The sequence below is a fragment of the Aristolochia californica genome, unplaced genomic scaffold, assembly GCF_029961685.1.
Source record: "Aristolochia californica isolate CCGP_79_NKW_82.1479 unplaced genomic scaffold, dmAriCali1.0.hap1 SCAF_14, whole genome shotgun sequence".
NCBI classification, from domain to species: domain Eukaryota; kingdom Viridiplantae; phylum Streptophyta; class Magnoliopsida; order Piperales; family Aristolochiaceae; genus Aristolochia; species Aristolochia californica.
Window position 1 is genome coordinate 17,822,575 of NW_027181815.1, and position 22,513 is coordinate 17,845,087.

Below are 22,513 nucleotides of genomic sequence, written 5' to 3' on the forward strand. Positions count from 1 at the left end.
ACATGCTTTAAAGGTGGTGGACATGCATGCCAGAAACATGTTGAGGATGCATATAACGTAATGTTCCAAAAATTTCAAGGAGTCGAAAAAACCAAATTCTCAAGTTGTTGGATGTTTAACAACCCACTTTTTGACTATCCTTAAAAATCACAGATACTTTTTGGAATTATCTGTGTCAACTTTTGTATATTTCCATTTTGGATGTTCAAAATTTTTGTCAGATCCTAAAATCTCACTCCCATTTTTCTCGTAAACAAAAAGGATAAGAGGCGTAACCAAATAAAAATTTTATGGAAATAAATTTGAAAATATTATAAATGTTAGTGAACGCACTAAAAATTAACACCACGGTTTTATTATCCATGTTTGGGAAATTCCACCAGTACAACCCCTAATAATAAGCTTGGTGGAATTTTATAGGAAGGGACTTCTAACTGATCCTAACATGCTTGAAACGTGGTTGACATGCTTGCTAGAAACATGTTGAGGATGCAAGTGACCTAATGATCCAAAAATTCCTAGGAGTAGAAAAATTCAAATTCTCAAGTGGTTGGATGTTTAACAACCCACTTTTTGACAATCCTTAAAAATCACAGATACTTTTTCGAATTATCTCTCTCATCTTTTGTGCATTTCCCTTTTCGATGTTCAAATTTTTTTTCAGATCCAAAACTCAATGTCCTATTTTTCTCGTAAACAAAACATATATGACGCATAACAAAATGAAAATTTTATGCAAAAAAATTTGAAATCGATAATAAATGTAAATGAACGCACTAAAAATGAACTCCAAGGTTTTTTTATCCATGTTTGGGAAATTCCACTAGTACAACCCCTAAAAAGAATCTTGGTGGAATTTTATGGGAAAGGGACTTCTAACTGATCCTAACATGCTTTAAATGTGGTAGACATGCGTGCCAGAAACATGTTGAGGATGCAAGTGACCTAATGATCCAAAAATTTCAAGGAGTAGAAAAAATCAAATTCTCAAGTGGTTGCATGTTTAACAACCCACTTTTTGATTATCCGTAAAAATCACAGATACTTTTTGGAATTATCTCTCTCAGCTTTTGTGCATTTCCATTTTGGATGTTCAATTTTTTTTTGAGATCCAAATCTCACTCTCCTATTTTTCTGGTAAACAAAAAATATATGACGCATAACAAAATGAAAAATTTATGCAAAAAAAATTGAAATCGATAATAAATGTAAATGAACGCATTAAAAATGAACTCCAAGGTTTTGTTATCCATGTTTGGGAAATTCCACTAGTACAACCCCTAATAATAATTTTGGTGGAATTTTATTGGAGAGGGACTTCTATATGATCCTAACATGCTTTAAATATGGTAGACATGCATGCCAGAAACAAGTTGAGGATGCAAGTGACCTAATGATCCAAAAATTTCAAGGAGTAGAAAAAATCAAATTCTCAAGTTATTGGATGTTTAACAACCCACTTTTTGACTATCCTTAAAAATCACAGATACTTTTTGGAATTATCTCTCTCAGCTTTAGTGCATTTCCATTTTTGAAGTCCAAATTTTTTTTCAGATCCAAAACTCACTCTCCCATTTTTCTCGTAAACAAAAACGATATGAGGAATAACAAAATAAAAATTTTATGCAAATAAATTTGAAAACTATAATAAATGTAAGTGAACGCACTAGAAATGAACACCATGGTTTTGTTATCCATGTTTGGGAAATTCCACAAGCACAACCCCTAATAATAAGCTTGGTGGAATTTTATGGGAAAAGGGTCTTCTAACTGATCCTAACATGCTTTAAAGGTGGTGGACATGCATGCCAGAAACATGTTGAGGATGCAAGTGACCTAATGATCCAAAAATCTCAAGGAGTAGAAAAAATCAAATTCTCAAGTGCTTGGATATTTAACAACCCAATTTTTTACTATCCTTAAAAATCACAGATACTTTTTGCAATTATCTCTCTCAGCTTTTTGTGCATTTCCATTTTGGAAGTTCAAAATTTTTTTCAGATCCAAAACTCTCTCTCCCATTTTTCTCGTAAACAAATACGATATGAGGAATAACAAAATAGAAATTTTATGCAAATAAATTTGAAAACTATAATAAATGTTAGTGAACGCACTAAAAATGAACACCACGGTTTTGTTATCCATGTTTGGGAAATTCCACTAGTACAACCCCTAATAATAAACTTGGTGGAATTTTATGGGAAAGGGACTTCTAACTGATCCTAACATGCTTGAAACGTGGTTGACATGCTTGCCAGAAACATGTTGAGGATACAAGTAATCTAATGATCCAAAAATTTCAAGGAGTAGAAAAAATCAAATTCTCAAGTTGTTGGATGTTTAACAACCCACTTTTTGACTATCCTTAAAAATTACAAATACCTTTTGGAATTATCTCTATCAGCTTTTGTCCATTTCCATTTTGGAAGTTCAAATTTTTTTTCAGATCCAAAACTCTCTCTTCTATTTTTCTCGTAAACAAAAATGATATGAGGAATAACAAAATAAAAATTTTATGCAAAAAAATTTGAAAACTATAATAAATGTAAGTGAACGCACTAAAAATGAACACCAAGGTTTTGTTATCCATGTTTGGGAAATTCCACTAGCACAACCCCAAATAATAAGCTTGGTGGAATTTTATGGGAAAAGGGTCTTCTAACTTATCCTAACATGCTTTAAAGGTGGTAGACATGCATGCCAGAAACATGTTGAGGATTCAAGTAACCTAATGATCCAAAAATTTCAAGGAGTAGAAAAAATCAAATTCTCAAGTGGTTGGATGTTTAACAACCCACTTTTTGACTATCCTTAAAAATCACAGACACTTTTTGGAATTATCTGTGTCAGCTTTTGCACATTTCCATTTTGGATGTTCAAAATTTTATTCAGATCCAAAACTCTCTCTCCCATTTTTCTCGTAAACAAAAATGATATGAGGCGTAACAAAATAAAAATTTTATGCAAATAAATTTGAAAACTATAATAAATGTAAGTGAATGCACTAAAAATGAACACCAAGGTTTTGTTATCCATGTTTGGGAAATTCCACTTGTACAACCACTAATAATAAGCTTGGTGGAATTTTATAGGAAAGGGACTACTAACTGATCCTAACATGCTTGAAACGTGGTTGACATGCTTGCCAGAAACATGTTGAGGATGCAAGTAACCTAATGACCTAAAAATTTCTAGGAGTAGAAAAATTCAAATTCTCAAGTTGTTGGATGTTTAACAACCCACTTTTTGACAATCCTTAAAAATCACAGATACTTTTTGGAATTATCTGTGTCAGGTTTTGTACATTTCCATTTTGGATGTTCAAAATTTTTTTCATATCCACAACTCACTCTCCCTTTTTTCTCGTAAACAAAAAGGATATGAGGCGTAACAAAATAAAAATTTAATGCAAATAAATTTGAAAACTATAATAAATGTAAGTGAACCCACTAAAAATGAATACCACGGTTTTCTTATCCATGTTTGGCAAATTCCACTAGTACAACCCCTAATAATAAGCTTGGTGGAATTTTATAGGAAAGGGACTTCTAACTGATCCTAACATGCTTGAAACGTGGTTGACATTCTTGCCAGAAACATGTTGAGGATGCAAGTAACCTAATGATCCAAAAATTTCTAGAAGAAGAAAAATTCAAATTCACAAGTGGTTGGATGTTTAACAACCCACTTTTTGACAATCCTTAAAAATCACAGATACTTTTTTTGGAATTATCTCTCTCAACGTTTGTGCATTTCCATTTTCGATGTTCAAATTTTTTTTCAGATCCAAAACTCGCTCTCCTATTTTTCTGGTAAACAAAAAATATATGATGCATAACAAAATGAAAAATTTATGCTAAAAAAATTGAAATCGATAATAAATGTAAATGAATGCATTAAAAATGAACTCCAAGGTTTTGTTATCCATGTTTGGGAAATTCCACTTGGACAACCCCTAATAATAATTTTGGTGGAATTTTATAGGAAAGGGACTTCTATATGATCCTAACATGCTTTAAATGTGGTAGACATGCATGCCAGAAACATGTTGAGGATGCAAGTGACCTAATGATCCAAAAATTTCAAGGAGTAGAAAAAATCAAATTCTCAAGTGGTTGGATGTTTAACAACCCACTTTTTGACTATCCTTAAAAATCACAGATACTTTTTGGAATTATCTCTCTCAGCTTTTGTGCATTTCCATTTTGGATGTTCAATTTTTTTTTGAGATTCAAAACCCACTCTCCCATTTTTCTCAAAAAGATATGAGGCATAACAAAATAAAAATTTTATGCAAACAAATTTGAAAACTATAATCAATGTAAGAGAATGCACTAAAAATGAACTCCAAGATTTTGTTATTCTTGTTTGGGTAATTCCACTAGCACAACCCCTAATAATAAGCTTGGTGGAATTTTATAGGAAAGGGACTTCTAACTGATCCAAACATGTTTTAAATGTGGTGGACATGCATGCCAGAAACTTGTTTAGGATGCAAGTGATCTAATGATCCAAAAATTTCAAGTAGTAGAAAAAATCAAATTCTCAAGTTGTTGGATGTTTCACAACCCACTTTTTGACTATCCTTAAAAATCACAGATACTTTTTGGAATTATCTCTCTCAGCTTTAGTGCATTTCCATTTTTGAAGTTCAAATTTTTTTTCAGATCCAAAACTCACTCTCCCATTTTTCTCGAAAACAAAAACGATATGAGGAATAACAAAATAAATATTTTATGCAAATAAATTTAAAAACTATAATAAATGTAAGTGAACGCACTAGAAATGAACACCAAGGTTTTGTTATCCATGTTTGGGAAATTCCAAGAGCACAACCCCTAGTAATAAGCTTGGTGGAATTTTATGGGAAAAGGGTCTTCTAACTGATCCTAAAATGCTTTAAAGGTGGTGGACATGCATACCAGAAACATGTTGAGGATGCAAGTAACCTAATGATCCAAAAATTTGGAGTAGAAAAAATCAAATTCTCAAGTGGTTGGATATTTAACAACCCACTTTTTGACTATCCTTAAAAATCACAGATACTTTTTGGAATTATGTGTGTCAGCTTTTGAACATTTCCATTTTGGATGTTCAAAATTATTTTCAGATCCAAAACTCTCTCTCCCATTTTTCTCGTAAACAAAAAGGATATGAGGCGTAACAAAATAAAAACTTTATGCAAATAAATTTGAAAACTATAATAAATGTAAGTGAACGCACTAAAAATGGACACCACGGTTTTGTTATCCATGTTTGAGAAATTCCTCTAGAACAACCCCTAATAATAAGCTCGGTGGAATTTTATAGGAAAGGGACTTCTAACTGATCCTAACATGGTTGAAACGTGGTTGACATGCTTGCCAGAAACATGTTGAGGATGCAAGTGACCTAATGATCCAAAAATTTCTAGGAGTAGAAAAATTCAAATTTTAAGTGGTTGGATGTTTAAACACCCACTTTTTGACAATCCTTAAAAATCACATATACTCTTTGGAATATCTCTCTCATCTTTTGTGCATTTCCATTTTCGATGTTCAAAATTTTTTTCAGATCCAAAACTCTCTCTCCTATTTTTCTCGTTAACAAAAAATATATGACGCATAACAATATGAAAATTTTATGCAAAAAAAATTGAAATCGATAATAAATGTAAATGAACGCACTAAAAATGAACTCCAAGGTTTTGTTATCCATTTTTGGGAAATTCCACTAGTACAACCCCTAATAATAATCTTGGTGGAATTTTATAGGAAAGGGACTTCTAACTGATCCTAACATGCTTTAAATATGGTAGACATGCATGCCAGAAAAATGTTGAGGATGCAAGTGACCTAATGATCCAAAAAATTCAAGGAGTAGAAAAAATCAAATTCTCAAGTGGTTGGATACTTAACAACCAAATTTTTGACTATCCTTAAAAATCACAGATACTTTTTGCAATTATCTCTCTCAGCTTTTTGTGCATTTCTATTTTGGAAGTTCAAAATTTTTTTCATATCCAAAACTCTCTCTCCTATTTTTCTCGTAAACAAAAACGATATGAGGAATAACGAAATAAAAATTTTATGCAAATAAATTTGAAAACTATAATAAATGTTAGTGAACGCACTAAAAATGAACACCACGGTTTTGTTATCCATGTTTGGGAAATTCCACTAGTACAACCCCTAATAATAAACTTGGTGGAATTTTATAGGAAAGGGACTTCTAACTAATCCTAACATGCTTGAAACGTGGTTGACATGCTTGCCAGAAACATGTTGAGGATGCAAGTAATCTAATGATCCAAAAATTTCAAGGAGTAGAAAAAATCAAATTCTCAAGTTATTGGATGTTTAACAACCCACTTTTTCACTATCCTTAAAAATCACAAATACTTTTTGGAATTATCTCTCTCAGCTTTTGTGCATTTCCATTTTGGAAGTTCAAATTTTTTTTCAGATCCAAAACTCTCTCTTCTATTTTTCTCGTAAACAAAAACGATATGAGGAATGACAAAATAAAAAATTTATGCAAAAAAATTTGAAAACTATAATAAATGTAAGTGAACGCACTAAAAATGAACACCAAGGTTTTGTTATCCATGTTTGGGAAATTCCACTAGCACAACCCCTAGTAATAAGCTTGGTGGAATTTTAAGGGAAAAGGGTCTTCTAACTGATCCTAACATGCTTTAAAGGTGGTGGACATGCATGCCAGAAACATGTTGAGGATGCAAGTAACCTAATGATCCAAAAATTTCAAGAAGTAGAAAAAATCAAATTCACAAGTGGTTGGATGTTTAACAACCCACTTTTTGACTATCCTTAAAAATCACAGACACTTTTTGGAATTATCTGTGTCGGCTTTTGCACATTTCCATTTTGGATGTTCAAAATTTTTTTCAGATCCAAAACTCACTCTCCCATTTTTCTCGTAAACAAAAAGGATATGAGGTGTTACAAAATGAAAATTTTATGCAAATAAATTTGAAAACTATAATAAATGTAAGTGAACGCACTAAAAATGAACACCAAGGTTTTGTTATCCATGTTTGGGAAATTCCACTTGTACAACCCCTAATAATAAGCATGGTGGAATTTTATAGGAAATGGACTTCTAACTGATCCTAACATGCTTGAAACGTGGTTGACATGCTTGCCAGAAACATGTTGAGGATGCAAGTAACCTAATGATACAAAAATTTCTAGGAGTAGAAAAAGTCAAATTCTCAAGTGGTTGGATGTTTAACAACCCACTTTTTGACAATCCTTAAAAATCACAGATACTTTTTGGAATTATCTGTGTCAGGTTTTGTACATTTCCATTTTGGATGTTCAAAATTTTTTTCATATCCAAAACTCACTCTCCCATTTTTCTCGTAAACAAAAAGGATATGAGGCGTAACAAAATAAAAACTTTATGCAAATAAATTTGAAAACTATAATAAATGTAAGTGAACGCACTAAAAATGGACACCACGGTTTTGTTATCCATGTTTGAGAAATTCCTCTAGAACAACCCCTAATAATAAGCTCGGTGGAATTTTATAGGAAAGGGACTTCTAACTGATCCTAACATGGTTGAAACGTGGTTGACATGCTTGCCAGAAACATGTTGAGGATGCAAGTGACCTAATGATCCAAAAATTTCTAGGAGTAGAAAAATTCAAATTTTAAGTGGTTGGATGTTTAAACACCCACTTTTTGACAATCCTTAAAAATCACATATACTCTTTGGAATATCTCTCTCATCTTTTGTGCATTTCCATTTTCGATGTTCAAAATTTTTTTCAGATCCAAAACTCTCTCTCCTATTTTTCTCGTTAACAAAAAATATATGACGCATAACAATATGAAAATTTTATGCAAAAAAAATTGAAATCGATAATAAATGTAAATGAACGCACTAAAAATGAACTCCAAGGTTTTGTTATCCATTTTTGGGAAATTCCACTAGTACAACCCCTAATAATAATCTTGGTGGAATTTTATAGGAAAGGGACTTCTAACTGATCCTAACATGCTTTAAATATGGTAGACATGCATGCCAGAAAAATGTTGAGGATGCAAGTGACCTAATGATCCAAAAAATTCAAGGAGTAGAAAAAATCAAATTCTCAAGTGGTTGGATACTTAACAACCCAATTTTTGACTATCCTTAAAAATCACAGATACTTTTTGCAATTATCTCTCTCAGCTTTTTGTGCATTTCTATTTTGGAAGTTCAAAATTTTTTTCATATCCAAAACTCTCTCTCCCATTTTTCTCGTAAACAAAAACGATATGAGGAATAACGAAATAAAAATTTTATGCAAATAAATTTGAAAACTATAATAAATGTTAGTGAACGCACTAAAAATGAACACCACGGTTTTGTTATCCATGTTTGGGAAATTCCACTAGTACAACCCCTAATAATAAACTTGGTGGAATTTTATAGGAAAGGGACTTCTAACTAATCCTAACATGCTTGAAACGTGGTTGACATGCTTGCCAGAAACATGTTGAGGATGCAAGTAATCTAATGATCCAAAAATTTCAAGGAGTAGAAAAAATCAAATTCTCAAGTTATTGGATGTTTAACAACCCACTTTTTCACTATCCTTAAAAATCACAAATACTTTTTGGAATTATCTCTCTCAGCTTTTGTGCATTTCCATTTTGGAAGTTCAAATTTTTTTTCAGATCCAAAACTCTCTCTTCTATTTTTCTCGTAAACAAAAACGATATGAGGAATAACAAAATAAAAATTTTATGCAAATAAATTTGAAAACTATAATAAATGTAAGTGAACTCACTAAAAATGAACACCAAGGTTTTGTTATCCATGTTTGGGAAATTCCACTAGCACAATCCCTAATAATAAGCTTGGTGGATTTTTATGGGAAAATGGTCTTCTAACTGATCCTAACATGCTTTAAAGGTGGTGGACATGCATGCCAGAAACATGTTGAGGATGCAAGTAACCTAATGATCAGAAAATTTCAAGCAGTAGAAAAAATCAAATTCAAAAGTGGTTGGATGTTTAACAACCCACTTTTTGACTATCCTTAAAAATCACAGACACTTTTTGGAATTATCTGTGTCGGCTTTTGCACATTTCCATTTTGGTTGTTCAAAATTTTTTTCAGATACAAAACTCTCTGTCCCATTTTTCTCGTAAACAAAAAGGATATGAGGTGTTACAAAATAAAAATTTTATGCAAATAAATTTGAAAACTATAATAAATGTAAGTGAACGCACTAAAAATGAACACCAAGGTTTTGTTATCCATGTTTGGGAAATTCCACTTGTACAACCCCTAATAATAAGCATGGTCGAATTTTATAGGAAATGGACTTCTAACTGATCCTAACATGCTTGAAACGTGGTTGACATGCTTGCCAGAAACATGTTGAGGATGCAAGTAACCTAACGATCCAAAAATTTCTAGGAGTAGAAAAAGTCAAATTCTCATGTGGTTGGATGTTTAACAACACACTTTTTGACAATCCTTAAAAATCACAGATACTTTTTCGAATTATCTCTCTTATCTTTTGTACATTTCCATTTTGGATGTTCAAAATTTTTTTCATATCCAAAACTCACTCTCCCATTTTTCTCGTAAACAAAAAGGATATGAGGCGTAAAAAAATAAAAATTTTATGCAAATAAATTTGAAAACTACAATAAATGTAAGTGAACGCACTAAAAATGAACACCACGGTTTTGCTATCCATGTTTGGGAAATTCCACTAGTACAACCCCTAATAATAAGCTTGGTGGAATTTTATAGGGAACGGACTTCTAACTGATCCTAACATGCTGAAACGTGGTTGACATGCTTGCCAGAAACATGTTGAGGATGCAAGTAACCTAATGATCCAAAAATTTCTAGGAGTAGAAAAATTCAAATTCTCAAGTTGTTGGATGTTTAACAACACACTTTTTGACAATCCTTAAAAATCACAGATACTTTTTGGAATTATCTGTGTCAGGTTTTGTACATTTCCATTTTGGATGTTCAAAATTTTTTTCAAATCCAAAACTCACTCTCCCATTTTTCTCGTAAACAAAAAGGATATGAGGCGTAACAAAATAAAAATTTTATTCAAATAAATTTGAAAACTAGAATAAATGTAAGTGAACGCACTAAAAATGAACACCACGGTTTTGCTATCCATGTTTGGGAAATTCCACTAGTACAACCCCTAATAATAAGCTTGGTGGAATTTTATAGGGAAGGGACTTCTAACTGATCCTAACATGCTTGAAACGTGGTTGACATGCTTGCCAGAAACATGTTGAGGATGCAAGTAACCTAATGATCAGAAAATTTCAAGGAGTAGAAAAAATCAAATTCTCAAGTGGTTGGATGTTTAACAACCCACTTTTTGACTATCCTTAAAAATCACAGACACTTTTTGGAATTATCTGTGTCAGCTTTTGCACATTTCCATTTTGGATGTTCAAAATTTTTTTCATATCCAAAACTCTCTCTCCCATTTTTCTCGTAAACAAAAACGATATGAGGAATAACAAAATAAAAATTTTATGCAAATAAATTTGAAAACTATAATAAATGTAAGTGAACGCACTAAAAATGAACACCAAGGTTTTGTTATCCATGTTTGGGAAATTCCACTAGCACAATCCCTAATAATAAGCTTGGTGGATTTTTATGGGAAAATGGTCTTCTAACTGATCCTAACATGCTTTAAAGGTGGTGGACATGCATGCCAGAAACATGTTGAGGATGCAAGTAACCTAATGATCAGAAAATTTCAAGGAGTAGAAAAAATCAAATTCTCAAGTGGTTGGATGTTTAACAACCCACTTTTTGACTATCCTTAAAAATCACAGACACTTTTTGGAATTATCTGTGTCAGCTTTTGCACATTTCCATTTTGGATGTTCAAAATTTTTTTCAGATCCAAAACTCTCTCTCCCATTTTTCTCGTAAACGAAAAGGATATGAGGCGTAACAAAATAAAAATTTTATTCAAATAAATTTGAAAACTATAATAAATGGAAGTGAATGCACTAAAAATGAACACCACGGTTTTGTTATCCATGTTTGGGAAATTCCACTAGTACAACCCCTAATAATAAGCTTGGTGGAATTTTATGGGAAAGGGACTTCTAACTGATCCTAACATGCTTGAAACGTGGTTGACATGCTTGCCAGAAACATGTTGAGGATACAAGTAACCTAATGATCAAAAAATTTCTAGGAGTAGAAAAATTCAAATTCTCAAGTGGTTGGATGTTTAACAACCCACTTTTTGACAATCCTTAAAAATCACAGATACTTTTTCGAATTATCTCTCTTATCTTTTGTACATTTCCATTTTCGATGTTCAAATTTTTTTTCAGATCCAAAACTGACTCTCCTATTTTTCTTGTAAACAAAAACGATATGAGGAATAACAAAATAAAAATTTTATGCAAATAAATTTGAAAACTATAATAAATGTAAGTGAACGCACTAAAAATGAACACCAAGGTTTTGTTATCCATGTTTGGGAAATTCCACTAGCACAATCCCTAATAATAAGCTTGGTGGATTTTTATGGGAAAATGGTCTTCTAACTGATCCTAACATGCTTTAAAGGTGGTGGACATGCATGCCAGAAACATGTTGAGGATGCAAGTAACCTAATGATCAGAAAATTTCAAGCAGTAGAAAAAATCAAATTCAAAAGTGGTTGGATGTTTAACAACCCACTTTTTGACTATCCTTAAAAATCACAGACACTTTTTGGAATTATCTGTGTCGGCTTTTGCACATTTCCATTTTGGTTGTTCAAAATTTTTTTCAGATCCAAAACTCTCTGTCCCATTTTTCTCGTAAACAAAAAGGATATGAGGTGTTACAAAATAAAAATTTTATGCAAATAAATTTGAAAACTATAATAAATGTAAGTGAACGCATTAAAAATGAACACCAAGGTTTTGTTATCCATGTTTGGGAAATTCCACTTGTACAACCCCTAATAATAAGCATGGTCGAATTTTATAGGAAATGGACTTCTAACTGATCCTAACATGCTTGAAACGTGGTTGACATGCTTGCCAGAAACATGTTGAGGATGCAAGTAACCTAACGATCCAAAAATTTCTAGGAGTAGAAAAAGTCAAATTCTCATGTGGTTGGATGTTTAACAACACACTTTTTGACAATCCTTAAAAATCACAGATACTTTTTGGAATTATCTGTGTCAGGTTTTGTACATTTCCATTTTGGATGTTCAAAATTTTTTTCATATCCAAAACTCACTCTCCCATTTTTCTCGTAAACAAAAAGGATATGAGGCGTAAAAAAATAAAAATTTTATGCAAATAAATTTGAAAACTATAATAAATGTAAGTGAACGCACTAAAAATGAACACCACGGTTTTGCTATCCATGTTTGGGAAATTCCACTAGTGCAACCCCTAATAATAAGCTTGGTGGAATTTTATAGGGAACGGACTTCTAAGTGATCCTAACATGCTGAAACGTGGTTGACATGCTTGCCAGAAACATGTTGAGGATGCAAGTAACCTAATGATCCAAAAATTTCTAGGAGTAGAAAAATTCAAATTCTCAAGTTGTTGGATGTTTAACAACACACTTTTTGATTATCCTTAAAAATCACAGATACTTTTTGGAATTATCTGTGTCAGGTTTTGTACATTTCCATTTTGGATGTTCAAAATTTTTTTCAAATCCAAAACTCACTCTCCCATTTTTCTCGTAAACAAAAAGGATATGAGGCGTAACAAAATAAAAATTTTATTCAAATAAATTTGAAAACTAGAATAAATGTAAGTGAACGCACTAAAAATGAACACCACGGTTTTGCTATCCATGTTTGGGAAATTCCACTAGTACAACCCCTAATAATAAGCTTGGTGGAATTTTATAGGGAAGGGACTTCTAACTGATCCTAACATGCTTGAAACGTGGTTGACATGCTTGCCAGAAACATGTTGAGGATGCAAGTAACCTAATGATCAGAAAATTTCAAGGAGTAGAAAAAATCAAATTCTCAAGTGGTTGGATGTTTAACAACCCACTTTTTGACTATCCTTAAAAATCACAGACACTTTTTGGAATTATCTGTGTCAGCTTTTGCACATTTTCATTTTGGATGTTCAAAATTTTTTTCAGATCCAAAACTCTCTCTCCCATTTTTCTCGTAAACAAAAAGGATATGAGGCGTAACAAAATAAAAATTTTATGCAAATAAATTTGAAAACTATAATAAATGTAAGTGAACGTACTAAAAATGAACACCACGGTTTTGTTATCCATGTTTGGGAAATTCCACTAGAACAACCCCTAATAAGAAGCTTGGTGGAATTTTATAGGAAAAGGGACTTCTAACTGATCCTAACATGCTTGAAACGTGGTTGACATGCTTACCAGAAACATGTTAAGGATGCAAGTGACCTAATGATCCAAAAATTTCTAGGCGTAGAAAAATTCAAATTCTTAAGTGGTTGGATGTTTAAACACCCACTTTTTGACAATCCTTAAAAATCACATATACTCTTTGGAATTATCTCTCTCATCTTTTGTAGATTTCCATTTTCGATGTTCAAAATTTTTTCCAGATCCAAAACTCTCTCTCCTATTTTTCTCGTAAACAAAAAATATATGACGCATAACAAAATGAAAATTTTATGCAAAAAAATTTGAAATCGATAATAAATGTAAATGAACGCACTAAAAATGAACTCCAAGGTTTTGTTATCCATTTTTTGGAAATTCCACTAGTACAACCCCTACTAATAATCTTGGTGGAATTTTATAAGAAAGGGACTTCTAACTGATCCTAACATGCTTTAAATGTGGTAGACATGCATGCCAGAAACATGTTGAGGATGCAAGTGACCTAATGATCCAAAAATTTCAAGGAGTAGAAAAAATCAAATTCTCAAGTGGTTGGATATTTAACAACCCAATTTTTGACTATCCTTAAAAATAACAGACACTTTTTGGAATTATATGTGTCAGCTTTTGCACATTTCCATTTTGGATGTTCAAAATTTTTTCCAGATCCAAAACTCTCTCTCCCATTTTTCTCGTAAACAAAAAGGATATGAGGCGTAACAAAATAAAAATTTCATGCAAATAAATTTGAAAACTATAATAAATGTAAGTGAATGCACTAAAAATGAACACCACGGTTTTGTTATCCATGTTTGGGAAATTCCACTAGTACAACCCCGAATAATAAGCTTGGTGGAATTTTATTGGAAAGGGACTTCTAACTGATCCTAACATGCTTGAATCGTGGTTGACATGCTTGCCAGAAACATGTTGAGGATGCAAGTGACCTATTGATCCAAAAATTTCACGGAGTAGAAAAAATCAAATTCTCAAGTGGTTGGATGTTTAACAACCCACTTTTTGACTATCCTTAAAAATCACAGATACTTTTTTGAATTATCTCTCTCAGCTTTTGTGCATTTCCATTTTGGATGTTAAATTTTTTTTTGAGATTCAAAACCCACTCTCCCATTTTTCTTGTAAACAAAAAAGATATGAGGCATAACAAAATAAAAATTTTATGCAAAAAAATTTGAAAACTATAATCAATGTAAGTGAATGCACTAAAAATGAACTCCAAGATTTTGTTATCCTTGTTTGGGTAATTCCACTAGCACAACCCCTAATAATAAGCTTGGTGGAATTTTATAGGAAAGGGACTTCTAACTGATCCAAACATGTTTTAAATGTGGTGGACATGCATGCCAGAAACATGTTTAGGATGCAAGTGACCTAATGATCCAAAAATTTCATGTAGTAGAAAAAATCAAATTCTCAAGTGGTTGGATGTTTAACAACCCACTTTTTGACAATCCTTAAAAATCACAGATACGTTTTAGAATTATCTGTGTGAGCTTTTGTACATTTCCATTTTGGATGTTCAAAATTTTTGTCAGATCCTAAATTCTCACTCCCATTTTTCTCGTAAACAAAAAGGATATGAGGCGTAACAAAAAAAAAAATTTATGCAAATAAATTTGAAAACTATTATAAATGTAAGTGAACGCACTAAAAATTAACACCACGGTTTTATTATCCATGTTTGGGAAATTCCACTAGTACAACCCCTAATAATAAGCTTGGTGGAATTTTATAGGAAGGGACTTCTAACTGATCCTAACATGCTTGAAACGTGGTTGACATGCTTGCCAGAAACATGTTGAGGATGCAAGTGACCTAATGATCCAAAAATTTCTAGGAGCAGAAAAATTCAAATTCTCAAGTGGTTGGATGTTTAACAACCCACTTTTTGACAATCCTTAAAAATCACAGATACTTTTTCGAATTATCTCTCTCATCTTTTGTGCATTTTCCATTTTCGATGTTCAAATTTTTTTTCAGATCCAAAACTCTCTCTTCTATTTTTCTCGTAAACAAAAACGATATGAGGAATAACATAATAAAAATTTTATGCAAAAAAATTTGAAAACGATAATAAATGTAAATGAACGCACTAAAAATGAACTCCAAGGTTTTGTTATCCATGTTTGGGAAATTCCACTACTACAACCCCTAAAAATAATTTTAGTGGAATTTTATGGGAAAGGGACTTCTAACTGATCCTGACATGCTTTAAAAGTGGTAGACATGCGTGCCAGAAACGTATTGAGGATGCAAGTGACCTAATGATCCAAAAATTTCAAGGGGTAGAAAAAATCAAATTCTCAAGTGTTTGGATGTTTAACAACCCACTGTTTGATTATCCGTAAAAATCACAGATACTTTTTGGAATTATCTCTCTCAGCTTTTGTGCATTTCCATTTTGGATGTTCAATTTTTTTTTGAGATCCAAAACTCTCTCTCCCATTTTTCTCGTAAACAAAAAGGATATGAGGCGTAACAAAATGAAAATTTTATGGAAAAAAAATTGAAATCGATAATAAATGTAAATGAACGCACTAAAAATGAACACCACGGTTTTGTTATCAATGCTTGGGAAATTCCACTAGTACAACCCCTAATAATAAGCTTGGTGGAATTTTATAGGAAAGGGACTTCTATATGATCCTAACATGCCTGAAACGTGGTTGACATGCTTGCCAGAAACATGTTGAGGATGCAAGTAACCTAATGATCCAAAAATTTCTAGGAGTAGACAAATTCAAATTCTCAAGTGGTTGGATGTTTAACAACCCACTTTTTGACAATCCTTAAAAATCACAGATACTTTTTGGAATTATCTCTCTCATCTTTTGTACATTTCCATTTTTGATGTTCAAATTTTTTTTCAGATCCAAAACTGACTCTCCTATTTTTCTCGTAAACAAAAAATATGTGACGCATAACAAAATGAAAATTTTATGCAAATAAATTTGAAATCGATAATAAATGTAAATGAATGCACTAAAAATGAACTCCAAGGTTTTGGTATCCTTGTTTGGGAAATTCCACTAGTACAACCCCTAAAAAAAATCTTGGTGGAATTTTATGGGAAAGGGACTTCTAAATGATCCTAACATGCTTGAAACGTGGTTGAGATGCTTGCCAGAAACAAGTTGAGGATGCAAGTAACCTAATGATCCAAAAATTTCTACGAGTAGAAAAATTCAAATTCTCAAGTGGTTGGATGTTTAACAACCCACTTTTTGACAATCCTTAAAAATCACAGATACTTTTTGGAATTATCTGTGTCAGGTTTTGTACATTTCCATTTTGGATGTTCAAAATTTTTTTCATATCCAAAACTCACTCTCCCATTTTTCTCGTAAACAAAAAGGATAAGAGGCGTAAAAAAATAAAAATTTTATGCAAATAAATTTGAAAACTATAATAAATGTAAGTGAACGCACTAAAAATGAACACCACGGTTTTGTTATCCATGTTTGGGAAATTCCACTAGTACAACCCCTGATAATAAGCTTGGTGGAATTTTATAGGAAAGGGACTTCTAACTGATCCTAACATGCTTCAAACGTGGTTGACATGCTCGCCAGAAACATGTTGAGGATGCAAGTGACCTAATGATCTAAAAATTTCTAGGAGTAGAAAAATTCAAATTCTCAAGTGGTTGGATGTTTAACAACCCACTTTTTGACAATCCTTAAAAATCACAGATACTTTTTGGAATTATCTCTCTCATCTTTTGAGCATTTCCATTTTCGATGTTTAAATTTTTTTTCAGATCCAAAACTCACTCTCCTATTTTTCTCGTAAACAAAAAATATATGACGCATAACAAAATGAAACTTTTATGCAAAAAGATTTGAAATCGATAATAAATTTAAATGAACGCACTAAAAATGAACTCCAAGGCTTTGTTATCCATGTTTGGGAAATTCCACTAGTATAACCCCTAATAATAAGCTTGGTGGAATTTTATAGGAAAGGGACTTCTAACTGATCCTAACATGCTTGAAACGTGGTTGACATGCTTGCCAGAAACATGTTGAGGATGCAAGTAACCTAATGATCCAAAAATTTCTAGGAGAAGAAAAATTCAAATTCACAAGTGGTTGGATGTTTAACAACCCACTTTTTGACAATCCTTAAAACTCACAGATACTTTTTGGAATTATCTCTCTCATCTTTTGTGCATTTCCATTTTCGATGTTAAATTTTTTTTCAGATCCAAAACTCGCTCTCCTATTTTTCTGGTAAACAAAAAATATATGACGCATAACAAAATGAAAATTGTGTGCTAAAAAAATTGAAATCGATAATAAATGTAAATGAACGCACTAAAAATGAACTCCAAGATTTTTTTATCCTTGTTTGGGAAATTCCACTAGCACAACCCCTAATAATAAGCTTGGTGGAATTTTATAGGAAAGGGACTTCTAACTGATCCAAACATGTTTTAAATGTGGTGGACATGCATGCCAGAAACGTGTTTAGGATGCAAGTGACCTAATGATCCAAAAATTTCAAGGAGTAGAAAAAATCAAATTCTCAAGTTGTTGGATGTTTAACAACCCACTTTTTGACTATCCTTAAAAATCACAAATACTTTTTGGAATTATCTCTCTCAGCTTTTGTGCATTTCCATTTTGGAAGTTCAAATTTTTTTTCAGATCCAAAACTCTCTGTTCTATTTTTCTCGTAAAAAAAAATGATATGAGGAATAACAAAATAAAAATTTTATGCAAATAAATTTGAAAACTATAATAAAAGTAAGTGAACGCACTAAAAATGAACACCAAGCTTTTGTTATCCATGTTTGGGAAATTCCACTAGCACAACCCCTAATAATAAGCTTGGTGGAATTTTATGGGAAAATGGTCTTCTAACTGATCCTAACATGCTTTAAAGGTGGTGGACATGCATGCCAGAAACATGTTGAGGATGCAAGTAACCTAATGATCAGATAATTTCAAGGAGTAGAAAAAATCAAATTCCCAAGTGGTTGGATGTTTAACAACCCACTTTTTGACTATCCTTAAAAATCACAGACACTTTTTGGAATTATCTGTGTCAGCTTTTGCACATTTCCATTTTGGATGTTCAAAATTTTTTTCAGATCCAAAACTCTCTCTCCCATTTTTCTCGTAAACAAAAAGGATATGAGGCGTAACAAAAGAAAAATTTTATGCAAATAAATTTGAAAACTTTAATAAATGTAAGTGAACGCACGAAAAATGAACATCACGGTTTTGTTATCCATGTTTGAGAAATTCCACTAGTACAACCCCTAATAATAAGCTTGGTGGAATTTTGTGGGAAAGGGACTTCTAACTGATCCTAACATGCTTGAAACGTGGTTTACATGCTTGTCAGAAACATGTTGAGGATGCAAGTAACCTAATGATCCATAAATTTCTAGGAGTAGAAAAATTCAAATTCTCAAGTGGGTGGATGTTTAACAACCCACTTTTTAACAATCCTTAAAAATCACAGATACTTTTTGGAATTATCTCTCTCATCTTTTGTACATTTCCATTTTCGATGTTCAAATTTTTTTTCAGATCCAAAACTCACTCTCCTATTTTTCTCGTAAACAAAAAATATATGACGCATAACAAAACGAAAATTTTATGCAAAAAAATTTGAAATCGATAATAAATGTAAATGAACGCACTAAAAATGAACTCCAAGGTTTTTTTATCCATGTTTGGGAAATTCCACTAGTACAACCCCTAATAATAATTTTGGTGGAATTTTATGGGAAAGGGACTTCTAACTGATCCTAACATGCTTTAAATGTGGTAGACATGCATGCCAGAAACATGTTGAGGATGCAAGTGACCTAATGATCCAAAAATTTCAAGGAGTAGAAAAAATCAAATTCTCAAGTGGTTGGATCTTTAACAACCCACTTTTTGATTATCCGTCAAAATCATAGATACTTTTTGGAATTATCTCTCTCAGCTTTTGTGCATTTCCATTTTGGACGTTCAATTTTTTTTTTTGAGATCCAAAACTCACTCTCCTATTTTTCTCGTAAACAAAAAATATATGACGCATAACAAAATGAAAAATTTATGCAAAAAAAATTGAAATCGATAATAAATGTAAATGAACGCATTAAAAATGAACTCCAAGGTTTTGTTATCCATGTTTGGGAAATTCCACTAGTACAACCCCTAATAATAATTTTGGTGGAATTTTATAGGAAAGGGACTTCTATATGATCTTAACATGCTTTAAATGTGGTAGACATGCATGCCAGAAATATGTTGAGGATGCAAGTGACCTAATGATCCAAAAATTTCAAGGAGTAGAAAAAATCAAATTCTCAAGTGGTTGGATGTTTAACAACCCACATTTTGACTATCCTTAAAAATCACAGATACTTTTTGGAATTATTTCTCTCAGCTTTTGTGCATTTCCATTTTGGATGTTCAATTTTTTTTTGAGATTCAAAACCCACTCTCCCATTTTTCTTGTAAACAAAAAAGATATGAGGCATAACAAAATAAAAATTTATGCAAAAAAATTTGAAAACTATAATCAATGTAAGTGAACGCACTAAAAATGAACTCCAAGATTTTGTTATCCTTGTTTGGGTAATTCCACTAGCACAACCCCTAATAATAAGCTTGGTGGAATTTTATAGGAAAGGGACTTCTAACTGATCCAAACATGTTTTAAATGTGGTGGACATGCATGCCAGAAACATGTTTAGGATGCAAGTGACCGAATGATCCAAAAATTTCAAGTAGTAGAAAAAATCAAATTCTCAAGTTGTTGGATGTTTAACAACCCACTTTTTGACTATCCTTAAAAATCACAGATACTTTTTCGAATTATCTCTCTCAGCTTTAGTGCATTTCCTTGCATGCCAGAAACATGTTTAGTATGCAAGTGACCTAATGATCCAAAAATTTCAAGTAGTAGAAAAAATCAAATTCTCAAGTTGTTGGATGTTTAACAACCCACTTTTTGACTATCCTTCAAAATCACAGATACTTTTTCGAATTATCTCTCTCAGCTTTAGTGCATTTCCATTTTTGAAGTTCAAATTTTTTTTCAGATCCAAAACTCTCTCTCCCATTTTTCTCGAAAACAAAAACGATATGAGGAATAACAAAATAAATATTTTATGCAAATAAATTTGAAAACTATAATAAATGTAAGTGAACGCACTAGAAATGAACACCAAGGTTTTGTTATCCATGTTTGGGAAATTCCACAAGCACAACCCCTAATAATAAGCTTGGTGGAATTTTATGGGAAAAGGGTCTTCTAACTGATCCTAACATGCTTTAAAGGTGGTGGACATGCATGCCAGAAACATGTTGAGGATGCAAGTAACCTAATGATCCAAAAATTTGAAGTAGAAAAAATCAAATTCTCAACTGGTTGGATGTTTAACAACCCACTTTTTGACTATCCTTAAAAATCACAGATACTTTTTGGAATTATCTGTGTCAGCTTTTGTACATTTCCATTTTTGAAGTTCAAATTTTTTTTCAGATCCAAAACTCACTCTCCCATTTTTCTCGAAAACAAAAACGATATGAGGAATAACAAAATAAATATTTTATGCAAATAAATTTGAAAACTATAATAAATGTAAGTGAACGCACTAGAAATGAACACCAAGGTTTTGTTATCCATGTTTGGGAAATTCCACAAGCACAACCCCTAATAATACGCTTGGTGGAATTTTATGGGGAAAGGGTCTTCTAACTGATCCTAACATGCTTTAAAGGTGGTGGACATGCATGCCAGAAACATGTTGAGGATGCAAGTAACCCAATGATCCAAAAATTTGAAGTAGAAAAAATCAAATTCTCAAGTGGTTGGATGTTTAACAACCCACTTTTTGACTATCCTTAAAAATCACAGATACTTTTTGGAATTATCTGTGTCAGCTTTTGTACATTTCCATTTTGGATGTTCAAAATTTTTTTCAGATCCAAAACTCTCTCTCCCATTTTTCTCGTAAACAAAAACGATATGAGGCGTAACAAAATAAAAATTTTATGCAAATAAATTTGAAAACTATAATAAATGTAAGTGAACGCACTAAAAATGAACACCACGGTTTTGTTATCCATGTTTGGGAAATTCCACTAGAACAACCCCTAATAATAAGCTTGGTGGAATTTTATAGGAAAGGGACTTCTAACTGATCCTAACATGCTTTAAACGTGGTTGACATGCTTGCCAGAAACATGTTGAGGATGCAAGTGACCTAATGATCCAAAAATTTCTAGGAGTAGAAAAATTCAAATTCTTAAGTGGTTGGATGTTTAAACACCTACTTTTTGACAATCCTTAAAAATCACATATACTCTTTGGAATTATCTCTCTCATCTTTTGTGCATTTCCATTTTCGATGTTCAAATTTTTTTTCAGATCCAAAACTCTCTCTCCTATTTTTCTCGTAAACAAAAAATATAAGACGCATAACATAATGAAAATTTTATGCAAAAAAATTTGAAATCGATAATAAATGTAAATGAACGCACTAAAAATGAACTCCATGGTTTTGTTATCCATTTTTGGGATATTCCACTAGTACAACCCCTAATAATAATCTTGGTGGAATTTTATAGGAAAGGGACTTCTAACTGATCCTAACATGCTTTAAATGTGGCAGACATGCATGCAAGAAACATGTTGAGGATGCAAGTGACCTAATGATCCAAAAATTTCAAGGAGTAGATAAAATCAAATTCTCAAGTGGTTGGATTTTTAACAACCCAATTTTTGACTATCCTTAAAAATCACAGATACTTTTTGCAATTATCTCTCTCAGCTTTTTGTGCATTTCCATTTTGGAAGCTCAAAATTTTTTTCAGATCCAAAACTCTCTGCCCCATTTTTATCGTAAACAAAAACGATATAAGGAATAACAAAATAAAAATTTTATGCAAATAAATTTGAAAACTATAATAAATGTTAGTGAACGCACTAAAAATGAACACCACGGTTTTGGTATCCATGTTTGGGAAATTCCACTAGTACAACCCCTAATAATAAAGTTGGTGGAATTTTATAGGAAAGGGACTTCTAACTGATCGTAACATGCTTGAAACGTGGTTGACATGCTTGCCAGAAACATGTTGAGGATGCAAGTAATCTAATGATCCAAAATTTTCAAGGAGTAGAAAAAATCAAATT